This window comes from Triticum urartu, chromosome 4, assembly GCF_003073215.2.
Source record: "Triticum urartu cultivar G1812 chromosome 4, Tu2.1, whole genome shotgun sequence".
NCBI classification, from domain to species: Eukaryota; Viridiplantae; Streptophyta; class Magnoliopsida; order Poales; family Poaceae; genus Triticum; species Triticum urartu.
Window position 1 is genome coordinate 86103553 of NC_053025.1, and position 9869 is coordinate 86113421.

The window sequence follows — 9869 nt, forward strand, 5'->3', positions numbered from 1 at the left end:
AAGGACCCAAAAATGGCGGCTTACCGCAATGTCGTCCTCAAAATGTCAGCTCGATTCGAGGGGCTCGAATTCCACCATGTGGTCCGAGAAAACAATCAAGCGGCGGATATCCTCGCCCGAATCGGGGCTAAGTGCGACCCTGTCCCACCTAATATCTTCTTGGAAAGGCTGTTTAAGCCATCCATGGTATGGGAAGGGGAGACCGGCAACAATAGTCCGTATCCGGCCACAACACCAGACCCCGAACATGCTGACATAATCGGAGGCTCCGCCACCGAAATAACACCTTCGGCCCACGTGATTATGGCTGTCATCGCCCCATGGACAGAACCCTTCTTGGCTTAACTAAATAGGCAAGAACTCCCTGAGGACCAAAACGAGGCACATTGCATTGTGCGGCGGTCTAAAGCCTACAAGGTCCACGAGGGAGAGCTTTATAAGAAAAGCGCTAGCGGAGTACTGCAAAGGTGCATCTTCCAAGAGGAAGGACGGCAACTTTTGGCAGAAATTCATGCTGGACTAGGCGGCCATCACGCCGCAGCTCGGGCCCTTGTAAGCAAGGCCTTCCGTACAGGTTTCTACTGGCCGATAGCCTGAGCAGACGCACAGGACCTCGTCCAACATTGCGTTGGTTGCCGGCTCTTTGCAAACCAAATCCATATGCCACCTACCGCTCTCCAAACAATCCCCATTACTTGGCCCTTCCCGGCCTGGGGGCTTGATATGGTCGGACCCCTTAAAGGAGGAAGCCATAAGAAAAAGTACCTATTGGTCATGGTGGATAAATTCACCAAATGGATAGAGGCCAAACCAATTGAAATGGCCAAATCTGTACCAGTGATAGATTTCATATCCGGGGTTGTACACCGTTATGGTGCCCCCCACAGCATCATCACCGATAACGGCTCGAACTTTACAGCCGATGAGGCAAAAACTTGGTGCGGGAACATGGGCATTAAGCTCGATTATGCATCCGTCTATCACCCTCAAACTAACAGTCAAGTCGAACGAGCAAATGGTCTTATCATGAGCGGCATTAAACCCAGATTAGTGCGGTCCTTGAAGGAATCAGATACGCACTGGGTCGAGGAGCTCGACTCCGTACTATGGGGGTTGCGGACCACGCCAAATCGCACTACTGGATACACACCGTTTTTATGGTGTACGGCGCAGAGGCGGTACTGCCCTGCGACATCATTCATGACTCACCTCGAGTGCACATGTACGAAGAGAAAGAAGCCGAGCTCGATCGGCAGGACAGTTTGGACGCCCTAGAGGAGGAGCATTACGTGGCAAAAGCCCGCTCCGCATTCTATCTACAACAGGCTCGACGGTATCAAAGCAGAGAAGTACGGGCCAAAAAATTATAATGTTGGTGATCTCATTCGACGCCTACCAGAGAAGAAAAAGGACAAGCTCAAACCCAAGTGGGAAGGTCCCTTCGTTATTGACAAAGTTCTGACCGGTGGAGCGTACCGTCTGCGGGATGCATCGAACAATCGACTCGAGCCAAACCCATGGAACTCGGCCAGACTCCGAAGGTTCTACGCCTAGCGCCGGACTCTGTGTTCATCTCCTTACCTCCGTCAATTTTTTATATATATGTTATCTGTATTTTCTTTCTTTCTTCCTTTTTCTTCGTGACCTTCAAAGGTTAAGACGTCTCTTAACTGCACAATTTTTACGTGCTAGGCGCGCTCATTATACCAGGGGGCTTCTTATACAGAAGCTTAATATAATTATGATTCGGGCTCTATGCCTGCCGCACATGTGTTACACATGTACCTTTTCTTCGCCATTATATGCATTGATATGACTTAAGTTTTGGCCAAGCTGGGTTGCCTGGCTCTTGTGTTTATGCCCTACGTTCCCGTTAATTCGGCTAGGGCATAAGGGGAGCACCTCTGCGATTGTTACTGCCGGGTCAGCCGGATGTGTACCTCAGACTGGGTGAAGCCAAAAGCTAGCGTTCTTAAGGGAATATTCGGTCGGTGAACAAAAGATGAGTTTTTACTTATTACAATACATAACCCCAGATGTTTATATCATGTGTCTCTTTCTGCAGTTCGGACATGCACATTAATGCATGCGTACCTAGGGAAACGGACCCTTAACGGAACTATTCTCCCTGGAAGATGTTTCTTACTATCCATGTAATATAACATAGCTAGTTGGGTACTTGTCTGTTCAAGCACTTATGACCCCTACGCCTGGTTTCCACGCGTACCCCGGTTTTTACATAACTGAGCGGGTATTCAGATACACTTTGGACTGTTGGGTCCGGAGGTTGAAGCGAAAAGGTCCGCCATGACAAATTATTTGTAATCCGGCTAGGGACAATTTACGTCACTCGAAGTACACAGTCACTTAGACTGACTAAATTCTTCTTCTGTACCATCCAACAGGTTGTCTACCCTACAATCCTGTTGGGAATACTTTGCGGCTAATTTCACCTGGTCATACACCAAACTAACGGGGATCTCTTTCCCATCAGACCCTACGGGCCCGACCTCGGCCATGTGGTTCGGGTCAGCCTTGGTATATCGAGTCTTCACCATGGCCCAGGCTTCCCTTGCACCTTATCAACAGGCAGATATCTTCCATAATCGGAAGCGCCGCCGCGCTCCCTTGAGTGTCTCTACAAGCTCCCCCATGCCTCCTGGCAGGGAGGCGGATGGCCACAAGGCCTGGGCAATGCGCTGCATCACCTGCAGAACTTGTTCGTGCAGTTTTGAGAGCTCTGGCAGAAGATCTCCCGCAGACCCGGGCATCTCCTCTCTGGGACGGCCCGTCAGCATACCTATAGATATAACTCTGTTAGCTGGTTTCTTTGCCGAACTCTATAAAAGTTCATTCAAGGACTTCCTAAAAATGTCGCATCGAAGCCTCTTATTCTCCTTTACGGAGTCAGCAAGCTGGGCACGAACATCTTTCAGTTCAACATCCAGCCATGTATTGGCATCTTGGAGATCGTTTTTCTCCCGCCTAACTTGCGTAAGCACGCGCTCGCCAGCCTTTAGCTGTCGTTGAGCATGTTCTCATCCGGATTCACTCTGGGATCATCTGCATCATCTATTGATTAGATTCGCGTGCGTGCCAAATACTAATTGGTATATCTCGTTCTTTTCGATAGGAACAAGTGTTACCAGATGGGGCCTTCTTGGACTCCTCCATTTTGGCAACTGCGGCCCGTAGCTGGGCTTTGCACTCCTCCAGCTCTTGGGACAACTGGGTATTCTTCTCCGTAAGAACCGATGCAAATAATGATCCTTAATCAGTTGTGCCAACTGTTTCAAGTCTCAGGGGCTACTGATATACATAATTACCAGATTTTCTTACCCGTATATCCTTTACATACTAGTCTGTGGCTCTGGCAAGACCATTTTGAGCAGCTTGGATGTACGCATCCCCTGAGTTGACGGCATCGAAAGCCTCTTCAGAAAAACTGGGGTCGCGGAGTACGGCCCGGCGGCGCCTGTGCTTCATGGCACTCTCCACTTCGGAATTCATAGCGGACAGCCTGTCTGCATCCTCGGTAGGAGGAACTTCCGGCGTTGTCCCCACATTAGCATCTGCCTCCAATTCCAACTCTGGAACCCGGCTGGTGGAGGCATGACCGACAGCCTCTCCGGATACGGTCCGGCGAGCGTTTTTCCTGGTTTTAACCATGGACGTTATTATATTTTAAAGACGACAACCACGGAGCAGGGTTCTTTTTCATACCTCTGCGACGGCATCTCAGTCCTGACCGCCTTCCTTTTAAGCCTACCCGGTTTCGGTGCCCCTTGTTGGTGAGTCACTGCGAGTTCGGCATGGCATCCCAAGGGCCTTCCCTGTAAGACACCATACGTGTGCGGTGGGTGAAGTGCAAAAAAGGGAATCCTTCTCAGAAGTTGGGACTCCAGTTTTACTTACATGCGATGTAGGGAGCAGTCCAGGATAATCGGCTATGATGGCCACCAAGGCACCGTCGCAGTTTAACTGATAAAATGTCATGTCGATGAGCTCCACAAATATGTCTAGATCTTCTTCGAGTCTGGGGTCGAGGGCCCGGTCAGGGTCCTCTGGCTGTGGAGATGGGCTGTGGACCTCCCTCACAGCTTTTCGCAGTTCCTGCTATGAAATAGCAAGGTAAATATTTATGACAAAGAAAGCGGGAAGGTCCGGAGTAAAAAGCGACAACTCACCCAGTTTGGGGGTTGTACATGGAGAATCCATCCCGTGGCTTAATGCGGATGAACTCCTCTTCCTCTCCCTTATATAAATTGGACAGTATTTGCGCTAGAGCAGCGGCGGAGTCCGGACCTTTACGGCTACAGCGGGTGGCATCGTCTTCTCCATTGAAGTGCCACAAGGGTTGTCCCCGATATTGAAGTGGCTGGACCCCCCGCATTATACATATTGACATAACCTCCATTATTGTCAGTCCTGATTCGGCCAGCGTATTTATCTGGCCCATCAGATAGAGGACCTCTTTGTTATCTTCCTCCTGGGGGCTCCGAGGGCGCCAGCTACGGCGTTTCTTCAAAGGGGCGTTGTTGAACTAAGTAAGGCCCATCCGAATAGGGTCCGGAAGGGGGACGTCCTCCATATAAAACCACCCCGAAGGCCAATCTTCGGATGTCTTCTTCAGAGTACTGGGCAGGTATTCGGTCCCGACGATGCGCCATATTTTGGCTCCGCCCACTTGAAATATTGACCCCTTCTGTGTACGGGGCACGAGGCAAAATAGCCTCTGCCATAGCTCGAAATGAGCTTCGCAGCCCAGAAATAGCTCGCAAAGGGCGACGTAGCCTGTGATGTGTAATATGGAGGCGGGAGTAAAGTTATGCAGCTGGAGGCCGTAGAACTCTAGGAGCCCGCGGAGGAACGGATGGATTGGAAATCCGAGTCCCCTTAATAAGTAAGGGACGAGGCATACCCACTCCCCCATGGATTGGTTGGGAAAGCTCTCCGCTTGCTCCCCGCCATTATAAGTGGCTAGTCCGGCTCGGAAGGTGACCATATACGCAGGAGGGAGAAAACCCTGGGTCTGCAACTCTACAAGTTGGCTGTGGGGGATAGAACACTTCTCCCAATTGCCTGGCTTAGGGCTACATGAGCAAGATGAGGAGCTGCGGTGGCCGGCCATGATGGGATGGACTTTTCCGGGCACGCTCCGATGGATAGTCACCGTGGGAAGGTGGTGTGATCTGGATCTGAAGATCCCTGACTCTTTAAATAGACGATTCACCTACCTGGTTAGGGTGGTAAATGTAAAAACGCCCCGACCTCTCGCATTCGCTCGACACGTGGAAGATAGCTATTATTAAAGCACGGAAGTCGAGGAGTGCAACATTCATGGGAAGCTGGACATAACTTGTTACGACAGGTACTCCGGATTTGGAGAAGAACCCGCCTTGCAATGCCGAAGACAATCTGCGCGCCGGACAAATCGTCATTGAAGCCTGGTTCGGGGGCTACTGAGGGAGTCATGGATTAAGGGGTCCCCGGACAGCTGGACTATATACTTTGGCCAGACTATTGGACTATGAAGATACAAGATTGAAGACTTCATCCCGTGTCCGGGTGGGACTCTCCTTTGCGTGGAAGGCAAGCTTGGCAATTCGGATATGTAGATCTCCTCCCTTGTAACCGAATCTGTGTAACCCTAGCCCCCTCCGGTGTCTATATAAACCGGAGGGTTTTAGTCCGTAGAACAACAACAATCATACCATAGGCTAGCTTCTAGGGTGTAGCCTCTTCGATCTTGTGGTAGATCAACTCTTGTAATACTCATATCATTAAGATCAATCAAGCAAGAAGTAGGGTATTACCTCCATCGAGAGGGCCCGAACCTGGGTAAAACATTGTGTCCCCCACCTCCTGTTACCATCCGCCTTAGACGCACAGTTCGGGACTCCCTACCCGAGATCCGCCGGTTTTGACACCGACACCTAGCTCCTAATAGTGTCACTCCCCTTGTTTTTGCGAGTTGCAAGTATCAAATATGGTAGTGATAGGCAAACAAAATAAAATAGAATAAAACAACGGGGATATTGTAGGATTTCATAGTAATAAGCAAGAATGGACCTCGTGCTTTAGGTTCACTAGAGGTATCTCTCTCATAAGCATAATATTAGTGGGTAGACAAATTATTGTTAGGCAATTGACAGAATTGTGCATAGTTATGATGATCATCCAAGGCATAATCAATATATAGGCATTATGTGTGCGACAAGTAGACTGTTAATCCAACTGTGTCTACTACAATTACTCCACCCTAAGACCGCTATCTAGCATGCATCTCAAAGTATTAAGTTCATAAAAATGGAGTAACAAATTAAGCAAGATGACATAATGTAGACAATGTAATACCAATTAATATGACTGGACCTCGTCATTTTATCCTTAGTAGCAACAATACAAGTATATGCCTCGGCCCCTCCTAGCATAGGGCAAGTCCAATCGCAAGATTGAACCTACCACAAAGCACCTCTCCAGCTAGAGATAAATCAATCTACTTGGCCAAAATAGACGGATAGATTGGATAGAAATACAAAGCTATAAAATATGTAGCAAATAAATCTCAAAAAACTCAAATAGTTCAATGGATAATTCTGATCATAACCCCACAATTCATTGGATCCCAACAAACACACCGCAAGAATTACATTGGATGGATCTTAGAATAGATCATTGTATCGTAGATCGAGAGAGGGGGAGAGAATCATCTAGCTACTACTATGGACTCGTAGGTCCTGAAATAACCACTCACACATCATCATGGAGGCAGCAAGGTTGATGAAGATGGCCTCCCCAATGGTTTCCCCTCCACCAGAGATCGTAAAAGGTCTCCAGATGGGGTTGCTTTGGAACAGAGACTTACGGCGGCAAAAGAATTGTTTCAGGTCTCACTTCGAGGGTTTTGGAATATATCGGAATTTATAGGCCAGAAATTAGGGCAATTGGAGCATCTGAGGGCCCACAAGCATTCCCGGTGTGCCTACCCCCCTAGGCGTGCCATCTAGGCTTGTGTCCCCCTTGTGTGTTTTCTGGTCTCTCCCGAAAGCTTCTAGGGTCTCTTACATTCCAGAAAAGATCACCGCAAAATTTCATCGTGTTGGGACTTTGGTTGGTATGGTTTTCCTGCGAAACAAAAAAACATACAGTAAACATGAACTGGCACTGGGCACTAAGTTAATGGATTAGTCTAGAATATAATATAAAATGGCATATAAAGCATACGAAAGTGATAATATAATAGCATGAAACTATGAAAAATTATACATACGTTTGACGTATCAACAACACACTTAACAGTTACCGTTAGTGTTTTTTGTCACTATCAATTTTTCGGTGCGGTGCTAAATGCCACCAATCGTAAATTGGTGATTTTTTGCTAATTGTGACATGAATCATGGTGGTTCTATGCATTTATTCTCCTCCTTTGCAAGCTTGTCACCACCATGAGTAATCTCTATTTTATCACTATATATTTCTATAGTTGCTCTATAAAATTGAATTACATCAAAGTTGACACACATGTCATTAAAGTGATGATCATGTGGCTCCAGCCATCATGCCGTAACGTGACACACAGGTCAGTTAAAAAATACAACATATAGGATCGCATACATGAACTCATTAATACGATGAAGGATATACCGCATCTCATGCAGCCTGTAAAACCAAGTTAGATGTCCTCTAGTCGGTGTATGCAAAAATACTTTATGTGGCTTCTATGGTTTCATACCAAACCGTAGCCACTTTGCAAGGTGTGTGAGGAAAGAGACTTAATTAAAAATCTACTGCCCCGCACTAAACTTCATCATACACATGGCCCCCGTGTAGATCACAATCTACGTGCCCTTTAGTTTGCGATTATTCAACTTTCTTAACTAAGGTGGAGCCCAAAGAATAGAGGTATCACATCGTTGACACACTAATGCAGGATGCTGCTAATGCGACACTACGATCAGAGACCCTTTGAAGAAACTGCGTGTGATGCATTAATCGCAAACAAGGATGTAAAAACCCGTCAAAAACGATGCAAAACATTTGCGATGGTGGAGACATCAAACACGATTCATATTTTAATTACGTGTGCGATGCGGGGCATACAGTTTATCTAGAAGAACTGTTTGCGATGAGTTCGAACAACAGAAACGGGTAGCCATATCAATGTGTGTGTGATATAAGGCATACAGTTCACTCCGATGAACTGTGTGCTATTAGGGAATGCAAAAGAAATGGTCAGCTAGATCAAGGTGTGTGTGATATACGGCATACAGTTCACATAGATTAACTGTTTGCGATGAGCCAAAAGAACACAAATGATTCATGTAAACAAGATGTGTGTGCTACGCAGCAAACAAACCACTTGGACGAACTGTTTGCGATGAGAAATTATAACACAGACGGTTACTGAGGGAGTCATGTATTAGGGGGTCCCGGACAACCAGACTATATCCTTTGGCCGGACTGTTGGACTAAGAAGATACATGATTGAAGACTTCGTCCCGTGTCCCGATGGGACTCTACTTGGCGTGGAAGGCAACCTAGGCAATACGGATATGTATATCTCCTCCTTTGTAACCAACCTTGTGTAACCCTAGCCCCCTCCGGTGTCTATATAAACCGGAGGGTTTTAGTCCATAGGACAACATACAATCATACCATAGGCTAGCTTCTAGGGTTTAGCCTCTCTGCTCTTGTGGTAGATCTACTCTTGTAATACTCATATCATCAAGAATAATCAAGCAGGACGTAGGGTTTTACCTCTATCAAGAGGGCCTGAACCTGGGTAAACATCGTGTCCCCTGCCTCCTGTTACCATCCGCCTTAGACGCACAGTTCGGGACCCCCTACCCGAGATCCGCCGGTTTTGACTCCGACATTGGTGCTTTCATTGAGAGTTCCACTGTGCCGTCACCATAAGGCTTGATGGCTCCTTCGATCATCGCTAGCGATGCGGTCCAGGGTGAGGCTTTCCTCCCCGGACAGATCTTCATATTCGGCAGCTTCGCAGTGCAGGACAATTCACTTGGCCATCTAGAGCAGATTGAGAGCTACGCCCCTAGCCATCAGGTCAGATTTGGAAACTTGAACTACACGGCCGACGTCCGCGGAGACTTGATCTTCGACGGATTCGAGCCCATGCTGGATGCGCCGTGCAGTCACGACGAGCATGACGTAACTCTGCCGTCGGACAGTGTTTGGGTGATCGCATCCGCAGCTACTCCGGCCTTTAATCCGGAGCGAGTCGCGCCATCCGAGAGCGGAAGGATGGACGCCGCCATGGAGGCCGCACTCTCAGTGGTGATAGAGCTGGATACTCACTTCACCCCTTACAAAAGCCGTGTCGCCAAACCAATGGATTCATCCCTGGCCACGGACTCCGAGCCACTCACATCCGTGCCTGTCGAATCTGACTGGGCGCCGATCATGGAGTTCACCTCCGCGGATATCTTTCAGCACTCACCCTTCGGAGATGTGCTAGATTCATTAAGGTCTCTCTCCCTGTCAGGAGAACCTTGGCCGAACTATGTCCGGCTAGAATGGGATACGGGCGACGAAGAAATTCGCTGCCCACCCACCACCCATTTAGTAGCCCATGCTCGACTTCTGCTCCGAAGACTTCGACGGTATGGACGACGAAGCCGGAGACGAACAGGATCCACCGCCCTCGGGGCACTGGACCGCCACCTCCTCATATGATATATACATGGTGGACACCGCCAAAGAAGCCAATGGCGAGGAGAAAGCGGAGGATGACCCCTCCAAGAAGCAACCCAAGCGCCGATGTCAGCGGCGCCGCTCTAAGTCCCACCACAGCAGGAGCAGTGATACCGGCACAGGAGATAATAACACTCCGGATAGCGCCCAAG